Here is a 12,328-nt window from a genome sequence, read left to right as displayed (position 1 = left end):
ATATCTGTACCTATTTATCTATCTGTGTATCTGAGTTTTAAACAGGCAAGAATATTTAGTTTTTGTTAAGATTTTTTTTCAAGCAAATGGGATTAAGTGGCTTGCCCAAGGTCACACAGCTAGGTAATTATTAAGTGTCTGAGGTGGGATCTGAACTCAGGTACTCCTGACTCCCGTGCTCTATGTATTGTGCCGCCTAGCCCCCAGAAAATTTAGTCTTTTGAAGAGATTTTTCAAGTATATTGACACCAAAAACAAAGAAATAGAAATGGAAAGGTCAACTTTGGGTGGAGGGATGCTCTGTTTTTTCAATACAGTTCTTTTAAAATATTAAGTATTGGTTCTAAAAGATGGAGCTGCAATTAAAATTTTGAGATTTTACTAAAATTTCCACATCCAACTCTCCCTAATCATGTTTTTTTTTTGTTTTCTGTAGGACATCCATTCCTCATATTTTTCAGTAATTTTCTTGGAAACCAAGCTACTCTGATTTAACTTTTCTAATTGGGATCCTATACTTAACCAATTTTTGTCTCCTCTTGAATCACTTGATTTCTTGAATAATTATAGCTTACATCTAATGAAATTAACTTGTGGTTATTTCTGTATTTCCTTGTTTAATCTTACTTAGATATTTCTGAAGAGATGATGAAATTCAAAATTTATTAAGTGAGGCTATTGTCAGTTTTAATTATCTAGTCTCAGCGAGGTAAAAATTTTCCCTTCTATTAAATCAATGTTTAAAATCGTATCCACCTCTTTTTCTTTTCTCAACTTACCTATTCTCTTTATATTTCCCATACACTTTTCTATCAACAACTCACATGAATTAAGACTTGATTTCATAATTCATTTATAAAATAGAGACTATTCCTGGTCAGATTCTTCTTCTCCATTTTTTTTCAGTTATGCTTTCTTGACATCCTCCATTCTCTCGACTTTTGCTCCTTTATGATGATGTGAGGTGACATATCTCCAGATAAAGGTGAAACCTTATGCATATCTTTGATCCTTTCCCATGTGGTCTTTATTGCCTAATACTGCGTTGTCCCCTGCTACTTATAAAAACATGTAAACTGTGCCCATTCTCAAAAGACATTTTCAATAGGCCATATTTTTTTTCATCAAATTATCTTCCTTAGCTCTCTTACCTTTTGCAACCTGCCTAGAATAATTCTTGCTATACTCCACTGGCTTTACTCTCATTCTTCCTGACCCCACTGTAATCTGCAATGTGGCCAAATCAGATACTTGAAATGATGCTTTCCCTAGTCAATGAATAATTTATTTATTGATATCTGATTGCCTTTTCTCTAGCCTTACTCTCTTTAGTTGCTGTGCATTTTTGAAGGTTGTTGATCACATGCTCATTTAATATAATGGATTTCTCTATGAAAATTTCTGATCCTATTTCTACCTGTTTTATAACTTATTCTTAGTTTCTCTTGCCAATTCATTTTCCTAACATGCTAAGTATGGATAGTTGTAAAAGTTTTGTTATTGACTTCCTTTTATATTCTTTTTGGATCCTCTTTTTGACCTTATCAGTTCACAGTTTTATCAAGTATCTCTATGATGATCAAGTCTACAAATATATTACTTGACTTAGTCTTTCTCTGGATTATCAGTTTTATAGCATTAAATGTCTCTTGGATATTTGAAATTTCAAATCTGAATTCCTATTGATACCTCAAAGTTATCAAGAGAAATCATTATCTCTACTAACTTACCCACTCCCTTACAGTATGATTCCAAAGGATTCCCTTGCTTTGAATTTTCATCTGTCATGGTAGAACTCATTCTTCCTATCACCAGGATTCAGAATTTTACTGATATTATTTTTACTTCACTCTCAATTGGCATAAATATTCATTAAATTTTCCACATTTTCTATTCCTTTCAACATCACTAGACTCTTCCAATAGCCTCTTAATTGGGTTCCGAGTCTCAATTCTGTCCCAACTACAAACGATTCTTCTGCCAAACTGAATTTTCTAAAGCCAAATTAAAGCACAACACTACCCTACTCACTCAAGTTCGGGAATTCCCCAATTCAAGTATAAGCTGTTATGTTTGACCATCTCTTGCGAATCAGGAATCAAATTTTCTTCTCAGCCATATTGTACACCACTCTTTTCTAGACCCCCAAATTCAACCCCAAGGAACTTCTTTCTGTTCCCTTACATGGCATATTATTTACCATCCCTGTGACTTTGCACTGCTCTTTTCGATGCCTGGCATGCATTTGCTTCTCACTTCAGTATCTCTGAATATTTAATTTTTTCAAGTCTCATCTAAAGTCCCCCATTCAGAGCCTATTGCCTGGTTATTTGTAGGAATTCTAGGTGACTGTGAGATACTCTCAGGTTTAAAACATCCCTAGAACTAAGACTCATTCTGATAAAAACATAAATTTCCCCAGTATCCATTAGATTCAATTTAAAAATTCATTTTTTTTACAGTCCAAAGCCAGGTGTCAGAAATACTTTCTGCATTTATTCATATAGTCTTTCTTATTTCTGGTTATTTCAGATTGATGAAAAGCTAACTTTTTATAATCTTAGTTATAAAGATAGATGCATATATATTTTCCACAAGAGAAAATTGAAATTCATACCTTGTAATCCATTTATTTCTTCAAACTATTGCTTAAGGGTCAGACCATGTCGTCTCCATATTTATCCAATAGGCTTATGTGGATATAGTGTAGTTTTTCAAAAGTGGAGGAGATTCATGTATCCAATTGTTACATGAAGAAGAAACAGAAATTATTGTCCTTTCTTCTAATAGCTTTTCCCAAAATGCTCCCACCATTTCCTAGACTCACTGCAAATATACTGGGGTAAAACACCTTACTGTATTCTTGGGTATAAGTAATGCTTTTCCTTTTACCTTTGGTTGTAGCATTTAAAGTATCTGTAAACAATCACATTTATTGGATACCAGTCTCTTAAAATACTTGCCAAACACTTGCATCATTTGATTTTCCTTTAGTGATGCAGGACCTCTACTTTTTGGGAATCCCCTTAGGATAATAGAACTGGAGTTCTCTGGAGTGTTATTATAGTCATTCTGTGTCATGGGTACCTTAATAACTCAAGCCCCAGAACCAACTGCCAGCTTATTAGTATGAATCCCAGTGGATTGTGTGATATTATTGTATTTAATCATTCCTAGATACTATAAATCATTTTGATAAACAAAACAAATATTCCAATGTCAATTGAATTAAATTTATTATCCTGTCAAACTCCTCAGGTTTATGTTCCATGGAAAATTATTGAATAATTGCCAACTTCTGTTAAAACAAAATAATCCCATCAACAAAACAAGTGATAGGAAAATTTTTAGAAAAGTGATTTTTACTGATACAACATACAATTGTTAGAGCTTACAATTTTGCATTTGTCAAAAGAAAGGGATAGTTTTTCAATTTTGATATGTAGTTGTCTTCCTATTTCCAAGGTCTGGCACATAGAAAGACCACTTTAATTCTCTTGATAGAGATGAAAACTCTTGCAGATGTTTTACTAATTAAATTCCCCTCACAGTTTCCATATGATACATCTGTATCAGTTCTTTAATCATTTCTCCATCCTTATTGCTTTCCCCTTATTGCTGTTTTATTTATACTACTACTTTGAATTAAATTAATTAATTAATTATTGCATTACTATAACAATTTTGTTGTAAAAGTAAACACAACTCCCAGAAAGATAGAGAAACCTGAAGAAAAATAAAGTGAGAGGAAAAACAGTGTATTTCAGTATCCAAATATTATCAGCTCTGTCTTTTTGATGGATCAAATTCTTTATCATCAGAGAAATTATTTTTTTCCCTACAGTTGCTATTGCTAGCTGTATTTCCCTCCATCCTATTACTCCCCACCACCATTTGTTCTATTCTCTCTCTCTCTCCTTTCACTCTATCCTTCTGCAAAAGTGTGTTCTATCTGACTACCCTATCCCATGATCTTCCCTCTTTTCTAGCACCTACACTCATCCTCCTCTCCCCCTGTCACCTTTCTCCTAATCCTTCCTTCTCCTTTTTCCCCTCTAGGGTAAGATAGATTCCTCTAACCTATAAAGAGTGTATGTTATTTCCTCTCTGAGCCACTTCTGATAAGAATGAAGGCTCACTCATTCCTCTTTATTTCACCTATTTCATTCCATTGTAAAAACATTTTCCTTGCCTCTTTTGCATTAAATATCTTAACCCATTCTATCTCTCATTTCCCTTTCTCCCAATGCATTCCTTTCTTATCCATTAACTCGATCTTTATAATATATTATACCTTCATAAACATCTCCCTTTTGTGCCTTGTCTATATATACTCCTTCTAACTCCCCTAATAAACGAGAAGGTTCATAGGAGTTATTAGTATCATCTTCTCTTGCAGGAAATCAACATGATTAAATTCCTCATAATTTGCCTTTCCTGGCCACCCTCTCTATGCTCCATCTAAGTCTTGTACTTGAAGATTAAACTTTCTGTTGGGCTCTGATAGTTTCAACAGGAAAGTTTGAAAATCCCCTATTGCACCGAATTTCCATTTTTTCCCCTGAGAGGATATGATCAGTTTTACAGGCTAGTTGATTCTCTGTTGTAATCCACACTCTTTTGCCATCCAGAATACCATATTCCAAGTACTATGAACCATTACTGCAGACACTGCAAAATCCTGTGTAATCCTGATGGTAACTCCACAATATTGGAATTATTTCTTTCTGACTAATTGTAATATTTTCTCCTTAGCTTGGAAGTTCTGGAATTTAACTATAATATTCCTGGGAATTCTTATTTTGGGATCTCTTTCAGGAAGTGATCAGTGTATTCCCTCAATTTCTATTTTATCCTCTACTTCTAGGATATCAGGGCAATTGTCCTGGGGAATTTCTTTTAAAATAAAGTTTAGATTATTTTTTTCATCTTGATTTTCAGATAGCCCAATAATTTTAAATTGTCTCTCTTGGAACTTTTTCCCAGGTCACTTGTTTTTCCAATGAGATATTTCACATTTTCAGCTAGTTTTTCATTCTTTTGTTTTTGTTTTATTGTTTCTTGATTTCTCACAAAGTCAGCAGCTTCCTTTAGCTCCATTGTACATTTGAAGGAATTATTTTCTTCAGAGAACTTTTCCTATATCCTTTTCCGTCTGACCAATTCTAGTTTTTTGTTTGTTTGTTTTTGACTTTTTTTACAAGACAATGGGGTCAAGTGATTTGTCCAAGATCACACAGCTAGGTAATTATTAAGTGTCTAAGGCCAGGTTTGAATTCAGGTCCCACTGACTCCAGGACCAGGATTCTAGGACTCTATACACTGTACCACCTAGCTGCACCCCAATTCTGCTTTTTATGTCATTCTCCTCATTGACCTTTTCTACCACTTTTTTCCATGTGACCTGAACTGGTTTTTAAGATATTATTTTCTTCAGTATTTTTTTGTATCTCCTTCACCAAGCTACTGATTTGGTTTTCATGATTTTCCCACATTGCTTTCATTGCTCTTCCAAAATTTTCCTCTACCTCCCTTACTTGATTTTCAAAATCTTTTTTGACCTCTTCTATAGTTTATTCATATTTTTCTTGGAGCCTTTGGATGCAGAAGTTTTGACTTTGTCATCTTTTTTTTTTAGATTTTTTTTAAAGGCAAATGGGGTTAAGCGGCTTGCCCAAGGCCACACAGCTAGGTAATTATTAAGTGTCTAAGACTGGATTTGAACTCAGGTACTCCTGACTCCAGGGCTGGTGCTTTATCCACTGTGCCACCTAGCCACCCCACTTTGTCATCTTCTAAGTGTTTGCTTTTATCCTCCACTGGAACAAAGTAATTATCTATGGTCAGATTCTTTTTCTTCTGTTGTTTGCTGCCAACCCCAGTCAACTCTGTTAACTCTACTTCCCAGGTGGATGATGCACTTCCTAAGCTCTTGAGGGTTTTGCAACTGTTTTTCAGGCATGTTTCTCCCCCCGCCCCCGCCCCCTTGCAGGGACCTCCATTCCTCCAAACCTAGGAGAGAATGTAACAGCTCTCCTGGTCTGTGCCCTGCTCTGTGGATGACCACAAGCACTCCTCTCTGCCCTGGAGCTGTAAGGAGAGTTCCTGCTCCTCTATGGCAGACTGTGTCCTACATTTGAGTATGGGCAGAGCCACAGTCTTCCACTAAGAATAGTGGAGAGATCTCTGCACTCTCCCTGACCCTCTTACCATCCCTGAGTTGAGCCCTATGGAAGCAGCTGCTGGGGGGCTCTGCAGTGGTGACCAGGACTGGTGCTATGGTGAAGCCTGGGCTGGACTGGGTTTTGCCCTCACTCGGGGGTGACATAGTTTCCCCATTGACCTTCCGAATTGTCCTTGGCACTTGACTAAGAGATCTGGAAATTACTCTGCTCCCCAGGGACCCATGCAGCCCAGGGATATATGAGACCAAATTTTCTACTTTGAATTAATGACTTCTCATTCATTGCCTAAGTTTGGAGTATTTGTATATCAATGGTTTTAACCTGTAAATTTCTTTTTCTTTATTGTTTTTTTCTTTTTGGGTCTTGTATTGTGTCCTTATATGGCTTCAACTACTGCTTTTCTTCACTCGTTTTACTAGCCCTTGGTTATTTTTCTTATATTAGTCTGGCTTATCCATATGCAGTTGATGATTGCCTTGTTATTTAGATCTGATTTTATTTGTGTAAAAAAGTTTTTTATAGTTCTTTTTATAGAGTTTCTGCATCTGCCATGGTGGGTAAACTCACAAATTTTTTATGTCTGAAGTTATTACAAATGGGATTTATCTTTTTTACTCTTGCTACTGTATCCTGCTAGTAATATATAAAAGTGCTGAGGATTTAATGTGGGTTTATTTAATATCTTGTGACTCTGCTAAAGTTGCAGTAGTTTTTTAGATGATGTTTTAGAGTTCTCTAGGCAGACTATCATATCATTTGCAAAGAGTGAGAGTTTTGTTTCTTCCTTTCCAATTCTAATTTCTTCAATTTCTTTTTCTTCTCATTGCTGAAGCTAACATTTCTAATACAATATTTAATAGCAGTGGTGGTAATAGGCATCCTTGTTTCACCCTTGATTTTATTGGGAATGCCTCTAGCTTATTCCCATTGCATATGATGCTTGTTGATAGTTTCAAATAGATACTGTTTATCATTTTAAGGAACAATTAATTTTTTCTTACTGTCTCCTTTTCAGTATATATTAAGATAATCTTATTATTTCTGTTAGGTTTGTTATTGATGTAATTAATTATACTGGCAGTTTTCCTAATATTTAACCTACCTTGCATTCCTGGAACAAATCCTGCTCTGGCATAGTATATTATCCTAGTGTTAAGATGCTGTAATCACATTATTAATATTTTATTTAAAATTTTTGCATCCATATTCACTAGGAAAATTGGTCTATAAATTTTTCTTACTTTTGATTCTTCCTGGTTTAAGTATCAACAACATATTGGTGTCATAGAAGGAATTAGGCAGAGTTCTGTCTTTACCTATTTTTCCAAGTAATTTATATAGAATTGGAAATAATTGTTCTTTGAATGTTTGAAAACACTTATGAATTCTTCTGGCCCTGGAGAGCTTTTCTTAGGGAGTTCTTGATGGCTTGTTTAATTTCTTTTTCTGAGAGAGTTATTTAGATATTTAATTTCCTCTTTGTTTAATCATGGGCTATTTATATTTTTGTAAATATTCATCTATTTCACTTACATTATCAAATTCATTGGCATACAGATGGGCAACTAATTCCAATTTTTAACTTTAATCCTTTCCCCATTGGTGGTGAGTTTAGTTCTTTCATTTTTGATACTAGTAATTGGATCTTTTTCTTTCTTTTTTAAACAAATTAACCAAAGATTTATCTATTTTATTGCATTTTTCATAAAACCAACTCTGGGTTTTATTCATTAGTTCAATAACTTTCTTACTTTCATTTTATTAATTTCTCCTTTAATTTTTAGAATTTCTAATTTGGTATTTATTTGGGGGTTGCTTATTTGTTCTTTAACGTTGTTCATTTGCATGCTTAATTCATTGATTTCCTCCTTCTCTATTTTATTCATCTAAGTATTTAGACATATAACATATAACCTAATAACTGCTTTGACTGTATCCCATAAATTTTGTTATGTTGTCTTGTTATTGCCATCATCATCCTGGATGAAATCATTAATTCTTTCTATGATTTGCTGTTTGATCCACTCATTCTTTAAAATAAAGTTATTTAATTTCTAATTCGTTTTATGTCTATCTCTCCATAGCCCATTATTGTCTATATGATTTCTATTGCATTATGGTGGGGAAAGGATGTATTCACTATTTCTGCCTTTCTGCGTTTGATTGTGAGGTTTTTATGTCATAGTACATGATCAATTTCTGGGTAGGTACCATGTACTGCCAATAAAAAGGTATATTCCTTTCTATCTTCATTCAGTTTTCTGCAAAGGTTTACCATGTCTAAGTATTCTTACACTCAATTTACTTCTTTAACTTCCTTCTTGTTTATTTTATGGTTAGATTTATCTAATTTTGAGAAATGGAGATTGAGGTTTCCTACCAGTAGAGTTTTGCTACCTATGTCTCATAACTCATTCAGTTTCTACTCTAAGAATTTGGATGCTATCATGCTTGGTGTATACATTGTTTTGAAAACACTTCATTCTCTGTGGTACCTTTTAGGAAGATCCAATTTCCATCCTTATCTCTTTCAAAGAGATCTTTTTTTTGCAGCTGCTTTGCTTTGCCTATCCCTGCCTTTTTCACTTCAACTGAAGCATAACATATTGTGCTCCAGACTTTTACCTTACTCTGTATGCATCTCTCTGCTTAAATGTGGTTTTTGTAAGCAACATATTGTATGATTTTAGTTTTTAATCCCTCACTTCCATTTTATAGGAGAGTTCATCCCATTATATTCAAAGTTATAATTACTAACTCTTTCTTGACCTCCATGCCTTCTTCATATTCAAAGATATAATTACTAACTTTTTCTTGCCCTCCATGCTATCTTCCTTCTCTTTGAATTTTCCCACTTTTTTCACCTTATCCTGACTCCCCAGTATTTTCTTTCTGAATACCACCTCCTTCAGTGTGTTCTATTCAATGGCCCTCCTTTTCCCTTTCCTCTTTCCCTTTGCCTCTTCTTCCTTCCCTTCCTTCTGTCAATTCCTCTTTTCCTCCCCCCTCCTATCCCCCCCTTTTTTAGTTTTTTTTTTTTTTTGCAAGGCAATGGGGTTAAAGTGGCTTGCCCAAGGCCACAAAGCTATGTAATTATTAAGTGCCTGTGGCTGGATTTGAACTCAGGTACTCCTGACTCCAGGGCCATTGCTCTATCCACTGCAACACCTAGCTGATCCCATTCCCCTTTTAATACTTGAAAGATAAGATAAGTTTAGAAACTTAGTGTGTATGTTTGTGTTAATCCTTCTTTGAGCCAAATCTGATGAAAGTAAGATTCAGGTAGTTCTCACCTCCTCTCTTCTTCCCCTCTATTGCAAAAAGTCCTTTGCACCTCTTCATGCAATGTAATTTTCCCAATTCAATATCCTCCTTCCTCACATCTCTTTACTATCCCCCCCCCCCCTTTATAAGGAGATATTTTAAAATCATTCCATCAGAGTCACAGACAATTCATGAGTGTCCATTGTTTCTGGCTAAGCAAATTCTCTCTATAATTCTCAAGAATTATGAGAATCTTTCTGCCAGGTGAGGAGGGCAGATATAACCAGTATCATCTTATTGGATAACAGTTTTTTTGTCTTTTCCCCTTTTTACCATTCCATGTATCTCTTGAGTCTCTTGTTTGAAGAACACATTTTCTATTTAGCTCTAGTTTTTTCTTAAGGAAAATTTGAAAGTCTCCTATTTTGTTAAGTGTCCTTCATTTTGCCTGGAAGAGAAGGCTCAGTTTTTCTGGATAGTAAATTCTTAGTTGCATTTCAAGCTCCCTTGCCCTCCAGAATATCATATTCAAGGCCCTTCTATTCCTTAATGTTGATGTATCCAGATCATGTAATCCTGACTCCTTGTTATTTGAATTGTTTCCTTCTTTCCACTTGAAGGATTTTTCCTTTATCTGATAGTTCTGGAGTTTGGTCACAATATTCCTTGGTGTTTTGATTTTGGGACCCCTTTCAGGCGGGAATTGATGTATTCTGCCCTCTGGTTCTAGGATATAATGGCAATTGTCCTTCAACATATCCTGAAATATGGAGCCCATGTTTTTTTTTTTTTCTCTTCAAAGTTTTCAAAAAGTCCTATGATTCTTAAATTATGTCTCCTGGATCTATTTTCCAGGTCTATTGTTTTGCTAATGAGAAGTTTTATATTTTCTTCTACTTTTTCATTTTTTTATTTTAATAGATTCCTGTTGTCCCATGAGGTTATGAGCTTCTACAGATTCCATTTTTTAAGGAAGAGTTTTCTTCATTTATAATTTGCATCTCTTTTTCCCATTGATCAGTTCTATTTTTGATGGAATTTTTGTCTTTTTCCATTTGTTCAAATGTGTTTTGGAGAGAATTATTTTCTTTTTGTACTTATTCAATTGTATTTTCAAAGAATTTATTTTCTTGTTGTAAGGTATTAATTTTCTCTTTCATTTCTTTTCCCAATTTTTCCATTTGAGGTTTAAGCTACTTTCTGATCTAAGAAGATTTTTTGGGCTGAAGACCAATTCATAATCTCCTCTGAAGCTCCAGTCCTCTCTGAGTTAGGTTTCTTGACTTCAAGGTAAAATTCAATATACCCTGCTTTTCACTGGCCTTTCTTCACTTTGGGCCCCTTCTCTAGGGTCTTGTGTTCAGGGAGGGGCTGGTTCACAACCTTGGTGATAGGATCCCTAGAGACCTTGCTCCACTTAAGCAGGTTACCCAGTGGGCAACTTGTAAGGGATGACAGAAGTTTTCTCTGGATTGTCTGTGATGTTGATTAGTGACCTACTCCCTAGGCCTTGGGAGGTGGTGGAGACAGCAGGATCTGGGCTGCCCTTGAAGAATGTGGGCTAGGCCCTGGAACTAGATAGTTAATTTACTTAATCCACAATCTGATGGGGTGAAGGTATCTAGGAATCACATTTGAGTCTTGTGGTAAGGTACAAACATCTGGGGGGTTGTTAACTGTATTTTTCTGGAGAAAATCTATGGTGGAGGGGGACTCAGCTTGAAACACAGGGACTCTGGTGAAAACATAGGGGTTTGCATCCTGGGTCTTCCAGACCAGCTGAGCTGATCAGATAGATGTTTGGACTCTCCAGACCACCACACACACACACACACACACACACACACACATGCTTCATTTGCTGTTCTCAGTTCAGTTCCCCAGTCTCACCCCATTGCTCTTTTTCTGGGTCTCTGCTGTCTACCCGCAGCTCCCTCATACTCTCTGTTAACAAACCTTGCTGTGTGATGTTCTCCTTGGTTCTTCTCTGGATTCTGTGCATCCAAAATAAATTAAGAGGCTTGATTCATGTTAGTTCTGAGGGAAAGTCAGGAGAGTTAAAAACAGTACCTGGCTTCCCTCTGCCATCTCAGGTGGAAGTCCCAAGGAATTAATTTTTTTTTTTAGGTTTTTTTTGCAAGGCAAATAGGGTTAAAGCCAAGGAATTAATTTAAACTGTAATATTATAGTTCTCATGGATGATTTCCTTTGAAATCTGTCTTTTTTATTATTTTATTATTTTTAGTTTTTGCAAGGCAATGGGGTTAAGTGGCCATACAGCTAGGTAATTATTAAGTGTCTGAGGCTGGATTTGAACTCAGGTACTCCTGACTCCAAGGCCAGTGCTCTATCCACTGCGCCACCTAGCTGCCCCTGAAATCTATGTATTTTAATGGATATAGTATATCAAATACAGGATTCTGAAGGGGAGTTGGTAGGCTTCTTTGGAAGCAGTCCTTTACAAAAGATAGGTTAACAAACACTGAACTTGAAGATTTTTAAGGATTTAAAGATCTAGAATGCAGAGGATTTGTGTTTCTTGAAACAGTATCCAACTCTGGAAAAGGTGATGATAATAGGAATATATCTCTAAAGTATTTGAATTTTACAAGTTCTACATTGCTTTTATGACAAGAACACTATCAAATAGAAGAATCAGTAGCATATCATTTTGGTCATAAATATACCACATCTCAAGGAAGTTATTTTGACTTTGGACAAAGACATTCTGGTGGTCACAAAAGAACTATTATGACCTGGTTGCCAACCTCACACTTATGATTCTAAGATAGAGTTGAAAGCTACACCTGATTCCTGTATTGAACTTCTCCTGGACTTTCTCTTCATAAAAAAAGACTTTCCTACAAGTCTTTTTGAAA

At 35.4% G+C, this 12,328-nt stretch overlaps 1 long non-coding RNA gene across 1 annotated transcript in view; it reads left to right on the top strand.

Moving 5' to 3' along the window:
* Positions 1-12,328, top strand: part of LOC141489748 (uncharacterized) — a 164,545-nt gene that overhangs the window by 75,864 nt on the left and 76,353 nt on the right. Inside the window, exon 2 of the long non-coding RNA XR_012468977.1 lies at positions 10,636-10,739. This is a non-coding gene — a long non-coding RNA (uncharacterized LOC141489748). The remainder of the gene's footprint in view (positions 1-10,635; positions 10,740-12,328) is intronic.

This window comes from Macrotis lagotis, chromosome 5 (assembly GCF_037893015.1).
Source record: "Macrotis lagotis isolate mMagLag1 chromosome 5, bilby.v1.9.chrom.fasta, whole genome shotgun sequence".
NCBI classification, from domain to species: Eukaryota; Metazoa; Chordata; class Mammalia; order Peramelemorphia; family Peramelidae; genus Macrotis; species Macrotis lagotis.
The sequence above is the reverse complement of the archived record's forward strand: the minus strand, read 5'-3'. Positions and strand labels throughout refer to the sequence as shown.